Source organism: Arctopsyche grandis, chromosome 7 (genome assembly GCF_051622035.1).
Source record: "Arctopsyche grandis isolate Sample6627 chromosome 7, ASM5162203v2, whole genome shotgun sequence".
In the NCBI taxonomy this organism is placed as follows: domain Eukaryota; kingdom Metazoa; phylum Arthropoda; class Insecta; order Trichoptera; family Hydropsychidae; genus Arctopsyche; species Arctopsyche grandis.
Genome location: NC_135361.1, coordinates 25,713,325 through 25,735,351, shown reverse-complemented (window position 1 = coordinate 25,735,351; position 22,027 = coordinate 25,713,325). Strand labels below are relative to the sequence as shown.

Sequence of the window (22,027 nt, the reverse complement as noted above, 5' to 3'; positions counted from 1 at the left end):
GTATAAGTGTTTGCGTCTGTTGATTGTACCTACATATATATTCACTCAATTCTAGTGTAATCAATGCACTAACATCAGGTGAAGAACACCAAATTTTCAAGTCACTGGAAGTACTTGAATTGTGACGACACAATAATGCATATTCCAGATACTACAACTCTATAAATTAATCAACTAAAGGGTTTCCGTTTGCTAAATATGCAAATATATATTAGAAATTGTAAGATATGGGAATCGATCAAACGATTTTCTGATTTTAAAGTTGAAGGATGACTTAAATATTGTCTTACTGATTCACTTACTTACTTGCTGATGTTGGTTGAATAATGGCCAAATGGACGATTGGCCGATGGACTCTTTGCCGAACGGACACTATGCCGTTGGACATTTGGCGGAATTAAATTTTTAATTGCTATATTTTATCAAAAATATAAAATTTCAAGAACGTCGAGGTGATTTCTGAATAATGTATCTGTTTTTAGTGAATTTTCAGTAATTTCGGTAGACAATCTTACTGCCGTTCGGGTAAAAATACGTCGGCCAAGCAATTTTTTTCCGATTATGATGTATGCTAATATTAAAATAAAATAATACTATAAATACCACTAAAAAAAATTCGGATGTGACCAACCGATGACTAAGAAATATAAGAAGTATAAACAACAAAATTCGATAATGACGCACACGATAATGAAGACAGGCACAATTTGAAAGGTCAAAATAAAATAATAAAACATTGTTCTAAAAAAAAATTATTACATCCAGTTGACAATTAATTTAAAAATTAACAGTTAACATTTTTACCAAAATCTTATCAACTATAAGTTCGTACATACATACATATAAATTTTCAGCTTGATGCGTTCAATAGTATAGAAAAAATTTGTGTGGTCAACATTTTTGACTTTTTAAGAGTAAAACTCCCAATTCCGAGGAATCTATGATCGATTCTGAGTTTGAATCAGTCAAAATCTAGAGTTTGAATTTTCCCATGATCACAAAACTTGCTCTGTTGTAAATACGTACATACAGAGATAAGGTAAAAATTGTAAAATAGAAAATGATCACTAGGTCAGTTACTATTAGAATAGACCTACGATGTATCGTGAACAATAAAAACCATTTCAAATCAAAAATCAAACCAAATTTGTGTAAATTTTAAATGCTTGCATGATACATATGTATCATGTATGTGTGTAATAGTTTTTCACTTACACCGGATACCAAACATACGCATTTATTATATTTCGAACAATACACGTGCTTGTTTTTTCGAATTTTTAATAGCCGTGCCATTTATAACGAGAGCAATTATACGCGTATCCAACGGTCAATTTATGCAAATAAATACGCCAGGGACGGCTCGCGGTTTATATTTCAGTACGGCGTAAACAATTAAACCAAATTATATACACAACAAATAAGACGACACGATGATTTACTCCCGTTCGGTCACTTCTCTCTCGCATTACACAAATATAAAAGATAAAAATTACGTTCGACGATTTCCAACCAATGCAGTAGGTACGCAATGATGTGATATTATATAAAATGAAACTACTACTTATACTAGTTTGGTATTTTGGTCTCGTACTGGGAAATTTAGTTCGGCTTTGGGCCGTATCGTGAATTAGGCCGCCTTTTGAGGGTTAAACCTGTGTTATTAGAGTGGTCTACCATAAAGCACTCTTCGGACAGAAGAGTCGGTATACATCGTACACCGAAACTGGCCAATAATTTCACCTCATTGTGTGTGTTAATAAAAAAAGGGGGTAACTTACGATCCCATTCAGACCTTTGTTACTCGCAATGTTAATTCGCGGAAACGGCTCAACCGGTTGGATAATGTTTATAGATGGTTCGTATTACCTCGTTAACTTTGAGTTAAGTGGTGAAACTAGCACCCATCCGTGCGGATTTAAATTATTAATGATGTTAAGATAATATATAGGTGGAATTGAGAGGCCCTGTTCTATGCTCACGGTCCACGTCGACCGTTTCAATTAATAAATCAATACGAGACATTCGCTTTATAAGAAGTTTTGTCCCAGTTTCGCAGTAGTAGCTTCAGATTAGACAAGAAATTTGCTGTCGGAAATTGCCGGAACAGAATTGACCTGTCACCGTCACAATTTGTAGACAATTCGTGCCAGATTTATAACGCGGCGTTCGCCTAGTATAAAATAGTCGAGGAAAAACGACGTGTTTAGTATAAATCAAGCAGATTTCATCTGCCAACGAAACAATGAAATTCGGCGTGTCCGTGTGTTTGTCACATTTTGCGTACTACACGCTATTCTAAAAAATATTTTTATATTGTGTGATAAGATCTGGACACTTTAACGAGCGTTATAAAATAATAAATGTTTTACATTCGTTGCCTTTTAATATTAATTTTAAATTTTTTACATTTTGTTTATGTGGCGTAATATAATATAAGGCACGGTGCAACCATTACACTTCCGTGCTAAAATCGATTATTTTTTTAATTAAAAAATACAATTTTTATACAATTAATGTAATAAATGAGTACTATAAAATATGCATGTTCATTTTAACACCTTTTTAGATTATTTTATCTAAATAATTCATTCCAAAGCGTAGTACATACATACATTCGTACACGTGTCTACGAGCGCGCGCGCTTTTCAACATTTCCCAAGCAGATTTTCCGATTAGAATTAAAGCTTTCGTAGACAATTTCAACACACAACAAATCACGTACATCCTAAAAACTTTACGACGCGTAAAAAGTAAACTTTTACCCGAAAGAACATAGTGTAGTACCGTTTTAAAGCGCGGTTGCGATTACATCTGACTCTCGGGGTCAGAAGTCGTACAGTTTCGGTTAGACAAACTATCTAGTATGGCTATAAAACCAAAATAACAAACATATACGCACACGGAAACGCATAAATTAATCAAATTAAATTGTCGTGGGCATGTTTTACGACCGCTCCCCCATTTACTGTTAGAGGATTTCGCCAAATACTTCACCAGAGGGAGGATACTTCTATCGCTTTATAGTTCGTTCCAAATTTCAGTTGAATAAAAAACCTACAGCATATACATATATATCCATATACTGAAATATAATTTTCAGCAATCAAATAGGTACAAAACAAATTTGCCAGGTATTAAAAGCTAAATTTATCTTCGGGCTACGCACGGGTTGACGGCAATGCTGTTAACTGAAAGTCTTATCTTTATAGTGCTACAATAAAATAACACTAGGTAGTCGTCTTGGATATATGTGACATTTTATTTAAGATTTTTTTATCTGTTTAGATTTATTGAGCATTTTTAACAACATTAAAACAGCATTTTCGAAACGCTCCGCAACGGGGAGGGGAGAGTGTAATAAAATATTTGTCGCATTCGATAAAATTATATTTATATTAGTACGAACGCAACGATATTTTATCGCATAACTGTAAGTTAACGCAAATGGTTCAATAAAATACAATGTATAAATTAGGCGGGGGCAGAAAAAAAGTGAAAAACACGCTTTTCGTAATATAATAAAATCAAATCCATTAGCGATAAAACAGTCGCTAATGACGCCCGCATCATTCTTTGCAAAAGTGTTTTTTTATACGCTGTTTCACATTAAAATCATAATTAATTCAATCATTTTACAAAATTAAAAGCGTATTTCGTCATTTCTGTGAAATTAATATATACCGTCTTTCAAAGTTTCTTACATAACTTGAGGTCGAAAATACATATTTTAAATTATAAGAAAAATCGGTATTCAGTAGGAACAAAAAATAATTCTGAATAAAATTATTTTTATATAAATTTTCTTTATTAAAGAACATTTTTTGTCCATATATTACTATATGTACATAAATTTGTTTAATAATTGTATTATAATATATGTATGTGTACATATGTAATATGAGACCAAATTATAATTCAGAATGTTACATATTTTTAAAGCAACTAAATTTTGGTCAATTACACTCACCAACAAAAAATTACCATATTACAAAATTAAATTAATTGAATTACAAAAATGTTTTTAAAATTCGTTAGATACTTATTTATAAATATTTTAAAGCAATAAAATATCACAATAAATAGATAAAACATCTGAATATCGATTCCAATACTCAGCACAGCAATACTATATTTTGAGTTAAAGACTGCAAATGCCAAAAAACTTGCGCAAAAAAATTATAACGAACCAACAAAAATCATTATCATATTCATGATTTATTAATCTCCGTTCGTTGAACTCAAAAACGATTTATTTTGCCGATCAGTATTATTAGTAATATTTAAATTTAATGGTCATTAACTATATATGTACATATATTTGTATTTGCTGCATAAATTCATCAGTTTGGTCAGTAAATACTTTTATTGCATTCATGAATACATACATATATAAGAATATTAAATTTATAAGAATGGAAAATCGATAGTTATAAGTGACTTTCAAATTATGAACCAACCATCAAGATAAACTTAACATTTAATTATAGTATTAGCCATTAAATATGATATATTCACAAATCGAAATACATAACGAAATACATAATGTAATTGACCACTTATACATATGTATACAATCACTAACCTGAATGTACTGAAAGTTTATTTCATTAATATTATAATTATAATAAATAAATTACATAAATATGTACATATGTATAAGCTTTACCTTGAATTATTAATAATCTTTTAACCAAATTGAAAACCATTTTTTTTCAATGAAATTTATTTAGTGATAGACCTTTATTGCACTGAATTACAGACAGTCGAAATATTATATTTAGGCCAAGATACTTCTGAAGTACGGTATACATATATTCTTTGACCTTTCACATACATATATTTGAATAGTTTCGCCGAAGTTTAAATTTTGATAGACTTGGTGAGATGTTGAATTTTGGTAAACGAATTTAGAAAATAAATTGGTTTTCCCTTCCCTTCCCCATTTTCTCTCATACATATTGTATTTAGATATGCACATACTCTGTATAGTCTAATTTAAATTGAGCGAGAGATAAGAGCGGTAATTCAATACAAACGGTCGAGAGAGTAACTATAGTCGTATACCGTATACTACGTGTGTGCATTGTTTTCCGTTGCAGACCCATCAATTACGTGATTAGAGTAAATTAATATGGGAATGTTTGAACAAGCAAAGTATACACAGACAGCTATTGTTAAACTCAGGCATGCGGTCTCTGATTTGTGGTAATAATTTTCAAAAATATCGACAATTTGATCGACACATTGCACAACAGTTCGGCGAAATGTCTTTCAATGTACAGTTCGACCTTTGTCTCGTATTTTCTAGCGATCGTGAGGTTCGCCATTCCATCATAGGTCACGGGAGCGATACTCAGACTCCAACTTGAGACTGTTCGTGTTTGAATAAATTAAAAAAATGGAGAGTGTGACCTGTTAAAATCCAATTTGGTATTTGATCGATCGACGATCGTTGAATATGATCTGTAAAAATAAGGACGCATTGATCACGACCCTCCTCCTATCAATCCCAAATGTAATATGTACATATGTGTGTGTATCAGTTTTTGGTAAATTTGTATATTCGTATAATCGACAAGGTTTATATCTATTGAATCCAGGCAAATACAATATGTAAATTGAATTTTATACACTATATATAATACGTACATTTGATGAAGTTTTAATCAATTACTAACATATTTCAACTAAACTTGGGATATAAATATTTTAAACTAAATTGAACTACATATATACAAAAATATGAAATAAATAATGTTTAGAATATATGGACGTATGCTCAAATTTCAACACACAAAATAATACAATGATATGTGGGGTTAAAATATTTTTAATTTGAAACTAGGTGTCGTATAAAATTTCATAACATGTCTGAATTTTCTATTTATATTTGACTGGTAATAGTATTAACTTTTTTCAATAACTTTTATAAAAGTAATGTAAAAGTAAAAGTCAGTAACTTTTTATAAAATTTTTGTAATACATAATAGTGTAAACCGCTTATTTTTGGCATACAGTTAGCAGTTAGTGAATGATAACTTGCTGATCATATATTTGCTGACCAAATCAAACGAAGTTACTGACCAAATAGATACAAATCTCTTATATACACATTTACATATTAAAGTAAAGCAAAAAATTGGTAAGTTTTAAAAACTTTGGTTTTGAAATTTTAAATTTTATGGTCAGTAACTATTTCTTTCGGATTAAAAAATCATTTTACAATGCACAAAAGAAATTCATATTATATATATGTATGTCAAATCACGAACCAACTGTCAAAGTAACTGACCATTTATTATACATATCTACATATGTATTTATATACATACATATATGAATATAATATATACAAATAATCATTTATAATTACAAACCGTTTGTTAAAACTACTACCCAAAATCAAATATTGTTAATAATCAATTAAATAAAGACCTTATGTATATTCATCATTTTGCACGAAAATATTTAAATTTTATTTAAATTTTTTTTGCTACAATTCACATAGTGGTTTTTTTAAATGGTCAGTAACTTTTACCAAATTTTATTTAAAATCGTGTTTACATATGTATATAAAAATAAATGGTAAGTAAGCCACTTATTATTGACAATGAGACAATAGGTAAGCAGTCGGTGAATGAAAATATAGCTTAATGATCATCTAATTTCTGACCAAATCAAATCAAATTACTAAATAAATACATATAGATACATACATATATCTTTTGCATACATACATATATATTTTGTTTATATAGTTTATATCTATATTGTTTATATCTATACATACATATATCTTTTGTTTTTATAGGTGATGACTTATAAAATAAAAATCACTCAAAAAAGTGCTTTATTTTAAGCGAATTTTGCATGATGCTTGTTTTACAATACCAAAATATACCAAAATTTTTCGCCAAATATGAGGACCTTCCTAATATATGCAAACATATATTATATTTCCCGATAAGCTTTCCATTGAAAATTTTCACCGGAAGCGGAAATCGCTTTTGGAAGCTCCGCTCCCATAGTACAAATCAAGTGTGAATTAGTGTTCGAATTAATTGCACGCGAATATATTGCGTACAATTGGAACAATTCGTGTAGCGTAATTTATGTACATATATACACTTTACAAGTGATTTTGAGCCATACGCTTGGTTACATATTGTTGTTTATTTTTTCATCCAAAGTGAAAAAAAGATCATCACGAGCCACTGTCAGCGAGTTTGTTCCCATCATTTATTAGTCGGTTAAAAAATAACTATGAACTATAAATCATTATTCACTGAGAAGTCACTTTCCTACACATTCGATTTACATCTATAATGAAGGAACTCAAATCCCACATCCTGCTGTCTTGTTCATCACATTTACAAAGACTTACAAATTCTGTTAAAAATTACGGATACAAATCTATTCTTATATTAGGTACGGAATAATTATATGTGTATTTTATGATCCATTCAAATTTTTAGAAGATATTATCAGTCAAACGTAATAAATCAGCAAATGATTCATGAAAAGTCCTTTATATATACTATATGAATGTATTTTATAGGAATAATATTTTTTTAAAAAATTACTCAAATACATTGATGATAAATTTTGAATGCAAATTTAAAATTATTTATTTATTTTTTAAGATTAAAAAATATTTAAATATATGTATGTATACAGAATCGATGTATTCTAGTCTAGGAATTCCAAAAAAAGGTAGTCAGGAATTTATTAATACATTTATACACACCCAAATGCGTCTATAAAGAGTCAAGGATACTAATTCGAAGGAGATCAATTCAAATGAGACGCAATCTGAATAAATTCTCAAATATCGTACGATCTTTCGGCCAGACCCCATTTTTCGTCCGAGTCAACGAGCTGACAGGAAAATTGCCGTACTATATTAAACGCGCGCGTAATATAATTAAATATAATTGGTAAAAAATTCAAATGTAAATATTCGACTTTGCTTAATAGTCCAAATTGAGTTTACACTCGACTCGCGTTAAATTTTGATATGTTAATTAATTACGCAAACTCACATAATGAGCGGCCGCTTCTCGTACGTACACACAATAATGGTAATAATAATACATCACTTTGATGCCGTTTGATTCTTCTCCTATTGCGGATATTTATTATTATGTTTTATTACCGTAATTAAAACGCGGGGGTAATTAAATTCTTGCCGCTCGAGATTCTGTTAAATCGAGAGGCAAATTAGATGAGACCGATCGTGATTCGTGATGGATTATTTAGTGAGAAGGCAGCGTGAGATTCATACAAATATTGAATATTTCATTCAATTAGACGCCGTATCGTTTTATTACTTATCTAGAAAATTTCAAAATTTATATGACTAGTTTTTTTCTTATATTACCACGTTTATAAGGATTAAATGGTTTTGTATCTCAATACATTTTAACTTTATCTATTTACGTACATAGTAACAATAGATGAAGTTTTGTGATCATGCGAAAATACGAACTCGAGATTTTGACTGATTCGAATTCAGAATCGATCACAGACACGTTTTCGTGATCTAGAAAAAATGTGTGTTTGTGTGTTTCTGTGTGTCAGTGTATTTTGGGGATTTTTTGAACACCGTTAGTTCAATTATATCCCAAGCCGCTAACTGAATCGGACTGAATTTTTTTTACGTGTAATAGAAATTATAAATTTAATAACCTAATATTTTTTGAATATTTTTATCTCAACCGGAAGTAGTACTTTTACTCTAGAGAATCCAAATTTTTCTAAGAAACCTTTTGGTTTTATTGAATTGAAATTTCATATGTAGAAATCTAAATTTAATTCCAAGTTATATATAAAATTTGGTAAGCATCCGTCAACCGGAAGTAGCAGTTTACTCTTGTCCGATTTTTCTTCCACTATTATTTCGACCTCTTAAATATGTGTGCTCTTAAATAAAAATTTCGACCTCTTAAATACTTGAAAGCATAAGAAATTCAAGAATAATTGTTTCAATGTGATGAAAATAAAAAAAAAATCATCAAATTTAATCAATCGGAAGCGTAATTTTTTCCTCTTAAAATAGTCAAAAATATTTTGACCACACGATTTTTTCCACACCACTGAGCGTATCAAGCTGAAAATTTATAGTTGTATTCTTTATGTACTCACTTAGAGTTGATAAGATTTTGGTTAGAATTCATAAACCGGAAGTAATATATTGTTTTAAAACAATATTTCATCATTTTATTTTGACCTTTTAAATTATTTATATCTTCTTTTTATTTAATGTGTATAATATATATATAGTGATTTTATGTAATAAAAAAATATTCAACAAAATCCGACAACCGGAAGTAGAACTTTTGTCTTGGGTGAGTGTAAAATGGTCTCATAGCCGGTATGTGTGAACGTGTAGGAACATACATACATATGTTTCATTATCGAATTTTGTTTTGTATACTTATTTTTCTTAAATAAATAGATAAAGTTTGCGTTGGTCACATCCGATATTTTTTATCTAATCGTACTAATTCGTGCGGTATTAGGAAAGTTTATCTACAAACATATATCAATCACCACGAAGTTAATATGCATCCTTTAAAATTTATTATGTATTTTATTCGTAGAGAGAGTGCTTTCAAAACATTTCAACTGATTTATGCACAAACCCATAAAATAAGAGTCGTTCCTTTAGACGCGCAACCCGATCGCTTTTTAATACACACCATAAACTCATATCTAATTATTTCGTAAGGAACAATAATTACGAGCCGAGCCTGTAAATCAATCGATCGTGACGCATTTTCAATCCATATTAATATATACACGTTAAATGTGTATTTACGTATGTAAACGGCTTTTTAAACCGTCTCCGTCGTATCGCATCTCCGATCTATTGTAATTACACTTGGAATCTTCGAACATCTCGAGATATACATAAACACGCACGTATGTACGTTTATTATACAACATAAACGTGTAATATTTATGTTTTTATTAAATAATAATAAAAACGAACATGGCGTTTTCATATCAATAATACCGACAACCCTCGCGGGGATAATATCTCACCAGACGTTCGGGGTAGTCAAATTATAGGGGGCGCCAACATCGTCCAAAACAAATATGTGGTTTGAATTGTTTGTTATTTTTTTCGATCGCTCATTTGATATGCTTGTCGAAATGTTTTTATTAAATTCGTGAAACGTTTGAAGTGTGCACATTTTTATGACATCTCGTGTTCGTCAAAGAATTCCCATTGGAATCCGAACTAAACTATCATTTAATATGAAGCTGTTGTAAAATTTATTCACAAATAAACTTTCGCTTATCTTCAATGAGTTTTTTTTTAAATATTTATTGGTAAAATTATATTGATTTACATATGACATAATTTTAAAATAAAATGTGAGCTAAGTATATAATATACTAGTTGTTTTACCCGGCTTCGCTCAGTATTTGTAATATAAACAGCTTAAACATGGCGAATCTAATAGTTAATATTCATTTGTTTTTTTATTAAATTTATTTGAATCGAAAAAAATATATGAATTGTCGTCATAGAAACTTTGTTTTGCTTACGAAGTTCCCAAGCAAAGATACTTAGATACATATATACATACATACTTAAATACAAAGTTATTAGATGTATGCATATAAAAACGGACGGAATGTATGTATGTATGTTTGTATGTCGAGTGCGTAGATAAGTATGGATATTAAAAATAAACAAATTATAGAATATAAGTATATGTTACGTATAGGGACGTGGCGAGACGACCGATCGTGCCGAGGAGACGCGGGGAAGTGAGGTGTGTGGAGCGTCTGACATGTGCTCCTGATATTGAACGAATTGGAACGGGTGGCGTTAGCGTCAGATGCGCTGCGCGGGAGCGTACACACATCCACGAAGGCACACACACACACACACATACATATGTACATATGTTTTGTATCAGAAGATTTTTTGTCGAAAATTGCATGACACTTCTGCCTTTATGTACCTACACAAATACTGAAATATTTTTTATATGCTGTGCAGGTATTTTTACAAACGCTTGTGACAAATGACTTATACGTGAAATAATCAATGCTGCGTCGACCGAAAAAGAATATTCCGTCACGGTTTTTCCGACAGTGAAAATAGCCCTAATCCCACATTTTCCTTGGAGATTACGGAAGCCCCCTCAAAAATGCCATGAATATGCATAAAGTAGCTGCGAATGAATTTTCGACAGTCTATTATTAGCGTGTTGAGTTTTTGCGCTCCCTTCCTTGCGAAAGATCGTTTGATTTGTGAGCAAATATTCAAAAATATGCATGGTTTTTTGGATTAGTGTAGGATTAATCAATGACGAAACGAAATTAAAAATTAAAATGTAATCGGAAAAAAAGTCAATTTAAAATTTAATCGGCTCGTGTGAATGTGTCTCAACTTACAATAATCTCTACCCACGCTTTTGCATAAAAATTGAATATTTTTTATATTATAAATACATGTGTTGAATAAATTATGAATTTTAATTAATATTGACAAATTTTCGTATTTATTTTAAATAAAAATTTAAATATTCATACATATTTTTTGTCATTTTTAATTATGTTTATACCCATATCTTTTGAGTAGGCAAAATTCTTTGACTTTTGATTACATTAACATTCATTTTATATAATAACGTAATATGATGGATGAGAATATAGAATTACGAATAAATTCTATTATTTTATTTTACTAGTTGATCTAATCTAGTATCGAATTTAACCACCTCACACTAATTCTTCCACTCTCGTCAATTGAAAAGTAAATTTTAATGAAACTTTTAATGATTATTGATTCCAATATTCACTTTGATCTGACTATACTGACTATTGAAATAATGAAAAAGATGGAGATGGAAGTCATATAAATATATACATATTAAAAATAATGTCGATTTTCACCAAACAAAAATCAATAGAACCAAATTGGAGCAAAAACAAATCAAACAGCATCGAGTTATAGAGCACAAGGTTTAACAAACAACACAAACTGTCTGAAGCAATAGATCTAAGGGTGGTAGATAGCAAGGGTTGGTGAACTACTTGCCTTGATTAATGACTCGAGCAAATTGCTAATTAGACCTCCGGACTACCGGCCCAGATCGGATCCAAATTGCGAAGATCAACAAGTGCTCAAAGTCACATACGCACACACCCAATACAACTAATCTCGTCCACGCACTGGACCGAAACTCCATAATAGCAAACAAGTGACCGGAATGTATAACGACGTTAATTAACCTGGAAAAGTGTCCAGACACCACTCGTGATGATCTTGTTGATGGTAGTGTCGGGTTGGGAAAACGCAGTGTCTATTTTCAAATCCAAGGTTGACTGTGGAATTCATGCAGGTATGTAATTTAGTACTTGAAATGACATATGTTCACACACTATTATTTTAAATACCAAGCACGCGTTTATATAAATTATATATAATTTAATTTGTACTCAGCAGCTTGTGTGAGCCATTTATTGAATATAACCAGTAAATAGTACAAGCTGCCTTTTCAATATTTTTTCATTTCATTATATACATATGTATTTATATGTATGTATATTCAAAATTATATACGCGCAAATTGATTTCCCATGAGAATATGTTGCATTATATCTCTGGCTTGATAATATGAAATAATGGTAAAGTTGAGTAGTCTAACAAAGTAAATTATCTAGATATCTGTCTGCAAACTGTCATAAATTATTAAAATACTGACTTTTTATGTATTCTATTGTCATTTGATTAATTTACATATATATTCATTATTATTAGAAGTCAAAGTCAACATAAGAGTATAGATATTTTTAAGATTAAAAAAAAAAATAGCGAGGACTCAAACCAACTAACGGAAACAATGCCTATGTTTTTATGAAAAAATAGTCAATATATTATGAAATTTATTCAATTATCAGCTATAAATGTATATTTGTTGTTTGTTCATACAAATATAAATTTAAAAATTTTATTCTCATATTGAACCTATTATATTTCATCGGGCCTATGACTAGTTTATTTTTAATTTAATTTAATTTTAATTTATCACCAGTTTATTTAATTTTAATTTATTTTAGCGCAAATAAAAATAGTGAACTCAAACCATTAGCCGATTGGTGATTCTCATTAATAGAACAGCAGCTATAATATTATTATTACACATTAGCCAGCAGCATAGCTCGGTCGTTAAGCTTCGGCCTAACACCGAGAGGCGCCGGAGCTGACCTCGATTGAAAAGTATATCTGTAGTGCTGCTGCTCAGAACTGGATATTTGTGACTCCAGGTAGATCGTTTCCTATTAGAGTTTGCCAATTTTCTCTGATTTCATTGTTGAAACGATTCCCGATTAAAAATTGCCTAAAAACCTTCCTAACTACTATGTATATCACCAATATTTGAGTATGATTAATGTACAATAAAATTTATGTGCAATTCATAGATGTCTCGTTAATTTGCGAGTTTTCGGTGCCTCGTAATTCAGTGACTTGTATGTATATTAAAAATGCTGTATTGTTTGTAATTGGTCAGGAAGGTGCATTGGGGTTTAGCAAATATTCTATTGATAACTGGATATTAACGAATTTTTGTTATTAATCCACAAGAATAGTCGAAATATGATTTTTATAAGTGGAATTTTATTTAATTCTCATATAAAGACCATTTAATATATTATCCCTATTAATTCAATTCAGATTCGTGTAAATACGAGTAACTACTAGTACGAGCTTTTAGCTCGCAATTTTAGCGATTTAAATTGAGCAAACTTCCAATTAACCCTTTTAAAGTAAAAGTGAAACTAAAAAAATTTTTTCGGCTTTAATTTTAAAGTAAAACTTTTAAAGTAAAGCCGAAAAAATTAATACATAACTCAACCGCGCCACTTGAATATATCTATAGATAAATAATCCAAGTACATACATACAATTTTCTTCATGATGAGTACTATTTTCATATTTTATTGTATTATATCGTTTCATTTCCAATTAATAATCAACTCGATCTCTTTTATTATAAATTGGTGGATTTAAAATTCAGCATACTTCTAATTAACCCTTTTAAACGAAAACAAAAAATAGTGTGGCCAGAAAACTATCCCAATAAACATGTTTCAATAGAAAATACTCAATATCAAATAGTATTAAAAGTGGGAAAAAATCCCAAGTGAAAATATGTACTTTTGACTTTTGATTTGAACTGGACGACTACTTAGATAGATTTGAAAGCTGAAAAGTACTAAAAATGAAAGATAAAATACCCGACTATAGATTCCTATATTCATTTTGAACAGGAAATTGACAGATTATGAGACATCGACCGAACAACACCAAGAAAAATCGCGCGATTTAAAAAACATACATATATCTCCGAATCTCGAGCTGATCAACATTTTTTATTATCAGTTTCTTGTTTACTGGACATATATCTATAAGAAGTCATATCTCGTCTCTGAACCATTTTTCGTGTCGAACGGTGTTATTTTTGTACATAAGTACTAAAAATATTTTAAAAATAACAGCACATACAATGCAATAGAGACATCTATGAAAAATAAACAAAAAATTTGATACGCAGCAAATTTGTGAGAAATACATTATGTAGGTAGCATATTTATAATATTCAACAGACTCGAGATGCTAATAACCCAAAATTGCGAGAAACTGATGGGGATTTATTGGATACCGATTTATTGGATCCGTCACAACAATTAAAGCTAGAAAAATCGGAAAATGAATAACTTTTTATCTTTAATTATTTTTTAGTTAATTTTTGCATACATACCGGCAGTGTCGCAAGTTTGACCTCTGCGAGAGCTTGCAGTCTCCGATGACAAATAGTGGTGGCACGTGACACAGCCCGTTCGCAAAAAGGCGGGAAATTCAAACGTCGATGGTTAGCGAGGAGCATGCGCGTTCGAATGACGGATGACTTCTGGCTGGGGGGGTCTCCCCTTTGTGCGAATGTCTCTGGCCACAAAACGGTTAATTAGCTTTCCTTCGAGTTCATAATGGCCGAGAGCCAGGGATGTCGTTAGTCAACTAATACCCCGCCATTAATTCTCTCTCACTGTCTCTCCGTGGCGGTAATATCCAACCACCGTCGCGACTTTACTGCCAACTATTTGAATATACTCGTATTCGACGGTTTGAATTCGCTGTAAATAGAATTTGCCGCGAGTGCTAGGCGTTGCCCGGTAGTCGGACCAGCTGGTCAGGGTGCCTATTGAGTAATGCAGAGGCCGCATCATCCATCTGAATTTGGTCAACTCATAATAATATTAAAAGTCGTGATTTGCTATTGAAAATCAGTTGGTGTAATTCCAGCATTAGTGTCCTATGATTGTAGTGCATTCGTGCAATGTATTGTAACATTATAAGGATGTAGAATAATTTCTTTATTTTTTTAAAATTATGTCTTATTTAACTTTATAATATTACTAGTTGTTTTACCCGGCTTCGCTCAGTATTTGTAATATAAACAGCTTAAACATGGCGAATCTAATAGTAAATATTCATAGGTTTTTTTATAAAATTTATTTGAATCGAAATAATATAATATTCAACGAATTGTATTGTCGTCATAGACGTTCCCAACCAAAGATACTTACATTTATACATACATACATACTTACATACAAAGTCTCTTTCGAAATTATATATTAGATTACAATATTTATTATTATTTACTTATTTATTTTTTATTTAATTTACACCAAGAAGGCCTAACAGGTAAACCCAATGCGCCTTCCTGGCCAAAGACAATTATATAAACATATATGTACACCATTCAAATATACACAAATACTTCCACGTATACACAAATACACATTCATACATACATAAATATAAAAATACACATATATACATATACATACATACACACCTACACACACATTTCTGCCAGCCAAAACATTAAAATTATTTTGCAAATTTGAAAAAAATGAATTTATAATTCGGAGGAGATTCATTCGGAGGAAAATATAATTCAATGCAAGTTGTGCTGTCCATAATACGACGTTGACAATTAGTTTTATTGTCTTTATTTAATATAAATTTCCATTTATGTAAAATAAAACGTAATCCATAAATAAATAAAAAATATCAACAATTTATGTATTTTATATTTAAATTTTATTAATGTAAATATTTCAAAAACACAGAACACGATCTCAATACTAACAAAAAATAAGTCAAATTATACGCATGAATAATGTTGTATTTCTTGACCAAAATGCGATGTGAAACTGAAACGAAATGTAATTGGCCATCGCAGGTCGAGTGGGGGGTGAATGCGATAGAATGTGTATTTTACGTAAGTCTCATGCTAGATCGGTTCGACTATAGTAGGTTTATTGTGGGCTGATTTGTAAATTAGGAATACGGTACAATATTTGTGGAATAATATTTTTTTTATTTTAAACTAGTGAGCTGATGCACTTGGGTTTATAGCTATGTATACTCAAAACACGTCCGGCTACGAGCATGCTTTGCGCCCCTGTTGTGTTCTGATTTTTTATTACAGTAAAACTCATGTTTGTACATTGGTACTATCAATTTCAAACATTTTACAAATACAATCATATTTTATTTATTTTATACCATCTATGGACAAATTCTTAAACAGAACAATTTTGCGAGAAAAACATATACTTTATTGAGTATGTAGGTGGATATATTTATAGGTAGCTTTATTGAGTATGTAGGTGGATATATTTGTAGGAATATATTTTTATAATATTCAACAAATCCGAGATGCTATAAATAACAATGAAATCAGATAAATTGGAAAACACTGATATGAAACCATCGACCTGGAGTCACATACATCCAAGTTCTGGTCAGCAACCCTTGATCACCAGGGATCAAACCGATGAACCCTCAATTTGTAAGCATTATACGCTAACCACAAAGCTGGTTATATAAACTCTCTTGAAGGAGCAGTAAAATAGTAGATAAAAAGTAGTTCATAATAATACAGGAGATTGCGCCACAACCAATGACGATACAAACATGCTTATTTGTACGTGGACGGCCAGGTGAGTTTGGGGGGGGGGGGGTGAAATGAAGGGACAGAGTGGGAGGTGAATTAACTGCTATCTAGATAACGACAAGATTGACAATAGCTTCGGTGGTGTTTCATGGATCAACTCCTTCTTTACTCATTCGGGTGTTTCTCAAGGTTCTAACAACGGGCTTTTAATAACAAATCCTTTCAAGACGAATTATAATTCTTTCAGGGTTAAAGAAATGAACCAGTAAAAAAGGACCCCCTTTTAAAATCCAAGAACACACTTCTATTTAACTAATATGTATATTTTCTCAAATATTTATTTTATAACTAAAGATTCAAAAACACATTTTAAAAGCATTTCAATAAATTTTAAATTTTGAACATATAATTAATCTTTAGAAACTTACTGGATGACAGCAATGAGTGGATTAGAATTGTAGTTACTTTCGTTCGAATAGTATAGAAAAAGCATACCAAAGATTTGATTCCACTATCAGTTTCATTTTTTAATTTATAAACATTCAAAAGGTGTGGTATTTCAGATCAATATTGTGACATATCGACCTGAATTTCACACCACTTGAATATTTATAGTAAAACTATGAAACGAGGAAGATTTATGTCACGTCATATCAGTTGTATTTTTAAAACAGTCTCATTCAAAAGCTATTCAAATACCGCAATAGCGGAAAAAAGGTTAAAATAATAGAAGTGCACACGTGCGGCACCGAACGGTTTAATTACAGGTAGAATCGACCAATCACTTGGCACCTCCTAGCTTCACATCGGCATCGAGGAGCGCGTATATTAATTGATAAATTAAAAAAAAAACGGCAATCAAATCTAAGCGGAATTATTATTTGAGTGTATGTATGTATGTATGTATGTATTTACGCAACGCCCCCTTAGAAACTGTATTTATAAATGTGTAATGTATGTATGTAGGTACTACCTGATCAAATATCGAATATAGTTACAAATCAAAGCGGCTAATGGGTTAGCCACATTCTTCGGGGGCCTACGGGAATTAAAGAGGTGCCCCTCCCAATTAACGCGGATGCTTTACGAGCCGAAGATAGAACTGATAATAGCTCCGAGCTGTGGCGAGCTACGACGATCGATGGCAGCTCCAGATATTTAGAATCGAGTCATTAGCGGGTCGTTTGTCGCCTTTGAAATAATGCTGAACGTCACGACACGATACATGCCTGTTGGATTTCGCCAGATGGCGCCACAATCGCAATTCAATGTGGTCTGGGTTGGATGAATCACCGAAGTCATGAAATATGTTAAAATTTTGTACGTAGTATAGGGATTTTGTTTCATATGTATATGCCATAGTGCCATGACAGGTCACCCTAATCGACACTACAGCTAGCTGGATGCGGTGCATCCGCTCTAAAATCGCCAGACGAATTGAACGACAGATTAAACTTTCCACCGCGTACGACTACTATACATGTAGCGAACATGCCCTCAGCGCGTGAGACACGCATAGATGTCTTGGAAGTTCCAACCTGTATAAGAGCTGTCTATTGTGTTAAAACTTGGTTGAAAATATTACTAATGGATACTTTACCAAATTCAATAGATGGCAGTAGTCAAAAAAAATTCAATATAGGATAAAATAATTTATAAAATATTACAACCTATATTTATAGTCGAAAACGCGATAACAAAATCCGCAAAAAAGCAACCGCGTATAGGGCATGTTTGCTAAATTTGGTGATGCGGGCAAAGGGTTAACGGACGGCTGCTTTAAATTCAATTCTCATCTTCTCGAATGATAGATTGCACATCAGATGACGGGTAACCTTTCGATGTGCACAGATGCAATTATTAAAATGGTAATTATTAAAATTAAGTTGGATCTTTCAGGCGAGTTTAAACTCGCCAGAAAGATCCAACTCAATTTTAATAATTGCATCTGTGCACATCGAAAGGTTACTCGTCATCTGATGTGCAATCTATCATTCGAGAAAACGAGAATTACGTTTAAAGCTGCCGTTATGTTAATCTGGCGATTTTAGAGCGGGTGGACCAAACCCATCTAAGGTGTGGCCAACAGCAACCGGTGGAATTTAGCCCGTGACCACTTTGTTCACTAGTCTATGCTGCTAAATAAATAAACAATGCATACTTTTATAATAATCTTGATTATTATGTACATATATTGTTTTTTATTTTCATCATACGATTTATACGATTGAGATAGATTCATTATGCATATATATATTTCATTTTTTTATATATAATATGTATAACATTTTACAAATAAAATATATTAGGCAATCTATCATTCGAGAAAACGAGAATTACGTTTAAAGCTGCCGTTCTGTTAATCTGGCGATTTTAGAGCGGATGCACCAAACCCCAGCTAGCTGTGTACATATCCAAACCATTATATTGTGTAATTTAGGTATACATAAACTTATTACAAATCGCAAGAATACGTATACTTGAATGAGCAAAATAAGGGATGCCGATTGTATTGGAACCGTCTCAAGAATTAAGTGAGATAAATTGGCAAAATCTAACGATAGACGATCGATTTTGATTTAAAAACTATTTAGATCTAGATTCTATATATATCTTGATTCGAGTAATTTTTACTAACCTCTTATACGTTTCACATGGTTTTCGTTTAAGAAGTAATTTTTTATATATCTTATCTCTTATTTCAATTCCGGTCAGGATTTGAACTCACTTCTCTTCGAGCCCCAGTTTGATCTCGATTGAAAATAATGTATTTGGAGAATTTCTGCGGTGCTGCTTGTCATACTTGGATATTTGTGACTTCAAACCATCGTTTTCTAACAGAGTTTGCCAATTTTACTGATGAAACGGTTCCTCGCCAAATTGACCTCACCATCTTTTATACTATTTGAGTATGATATCAAATTTATAATCTATAAATTTATATATGTATGTATAAAACCATAGGTGTCACTTTGAAGCCACCTATAATGGTAGAAAACTTGTTTCAAATGTCTTCTACATATATGAGGTGACATTTTAATGTATGTATTTATTTATTATAGTATACTTTGAGGCCATTCTCAGGATGAGAGCGGCCTCTCTACGTCTTCGTATATTTTTATCTTCTAATTGTCTTCTTGCTGCTGCATTTTCTCATCCGCATTCTTCACTGTATGTTCGATGGATGGAGCTACTCTACCGACCGCCTTAAAGGGACATTGAGTTGATTGATAACACTGTTCGACAAATGACGACTTTTTTTGGTTCAGAGACGAGATATGACTTTTCTTATAGATCTATGCCCAGTGAACACGAATCTGGTAATAAAAAATGTTGATTGACTCGAGATTCGGAGATATATGTGTTTTTTAAATCGCGCGATTTTTCTATATCTTGGTGTTGTTCGGTCGATGTCTCAAAATCTGTCAATTTCCTGTTCAAAATGAATATTGGAATCTATAGTCAGGTATTTTAACTTTTATTTGTAGTACTTTTCAGCTTTTAAATATCTCTAAGCAATCGTCCAGTTCAAATCAAAAGTCAAAAATACGTATTTTCACTTGGGATTTTTTCCCACTGTTAATACTATTTTATATTGAGTATTTTCTATTGAAACATGTTTATTGAGATAGTGTTATTATTATTAATGTTTCTTTGTTTAAAAATCTATATACATGCATATCCATATGTATACAAAGATATCTATATAATACTTCAGAATGATAAATAGCTTACAATAATTGTTAGATTAAAAACTGAAAATTTAAATTATAAAATAATATTCAGAAACATCATATGTACGATCGTTTGGGAACGATAATGAATAAATTATGCAACATGTTATATGTAAGTATGTATAGAAAAATTTCGCGAGCGTTAAAGGTTAAAAAAATCAACTACAAAACAGTCGACTTTTCCACAAAGTCTATCGCAATATTCTCATCTCAATATTAAAGGGCAACATCGAACGTTCGGCATATTTTCCTTTGCGATACGTCTTTTGTTTTACACGTATCAGTCTCGCACGTCAGGGGTGCTCAAGCGTCGCACGATAAACACAAATATACATGCATATTTATGTATATTTTTAATCGAAGTCGATTGTCTCACGATTTTAACGCGTCATTACGACATTAACAGTTAGTTAGTTATAACAAATTGAAAACGCGAGGCGTCGCTCTTCGATAACCATTACAGATAAGGCAGGTCGTTTTCGACACGACTCGGGCCCCAAAAGCGGGTCTCGACTTAATGAGTCCTCAAACAACGCGAGATCTCGAGCGATGATAACTAGAGACGTAGGCCCTAGTCTCTCTTTCTTCTCGGCAAGAGAGATTTGCTCAATTTTTATTTTTTCGCCTGACCTTTTGCACTCGGAGATGCAGCGGTGTTGTAAGTGTGTCGTGTCACTGGGAGAGAAGATACGGCGAATATTTGCCGTTTATGATGAGAAACTTTTGGTGTTGAATGTGGAGGAATTTCAATTATAAAAGTATGTGGTTGAGATTGTTATTATATGGTGAAATTCAATTTAAAACGTTCTAGAGGTGAACGTTTGTTGAAAAGTACAATATTGTAGGGGGGAAATGTGTTGAAATGTATTTCAATTACAGATGATACGTTTATTGCTATTTTGCATATTATAAATTACGTATTAGGTAGGTTAGGTTCAGTCGAAAGTATTTATATCATTTTGATTCTGATATGATGATTTTGATATGTCGAAAGTATTTATATGAAATTGAATGTCTGTCTGTGTGTCTCGTATAAGCTCCTAAACCACTGAACCGATAACGATGGAACTTTCAGGATTTGTTGTATGCATGTCCGGGAAGAGTACTGTGAAAAAAAAATCGCCCAAAAACGGGAACGGAATAGGGAAAAACGGGAATGAGTGTCATTGCAACGCAATAATTTCAAATGTTTTCTAGTCGCAACCTGCGTTGTTAGGTAAAATAAACAAACAATTAAATTATTTTAAATGTGTTCACTGCTTGCGTTTTTCGGAAAAATGGAAACGGGAACAAGTA

The 22,027-nt window shown here is 31.6% G+C and overlaps 1 protein-coding gene across 1 annotated transcript in view; it reads left to right on the top strand.

Moving 5' to 3' along the window:
- LOC143914903 (uncharacterized) overlaps positions 1 to 22,027 on the top strand; it is a 338,437-nt gene that overhangs the window by 7,782 nt on the left and 308,628 nt on the right. The window lies entirely within an intron of this gene.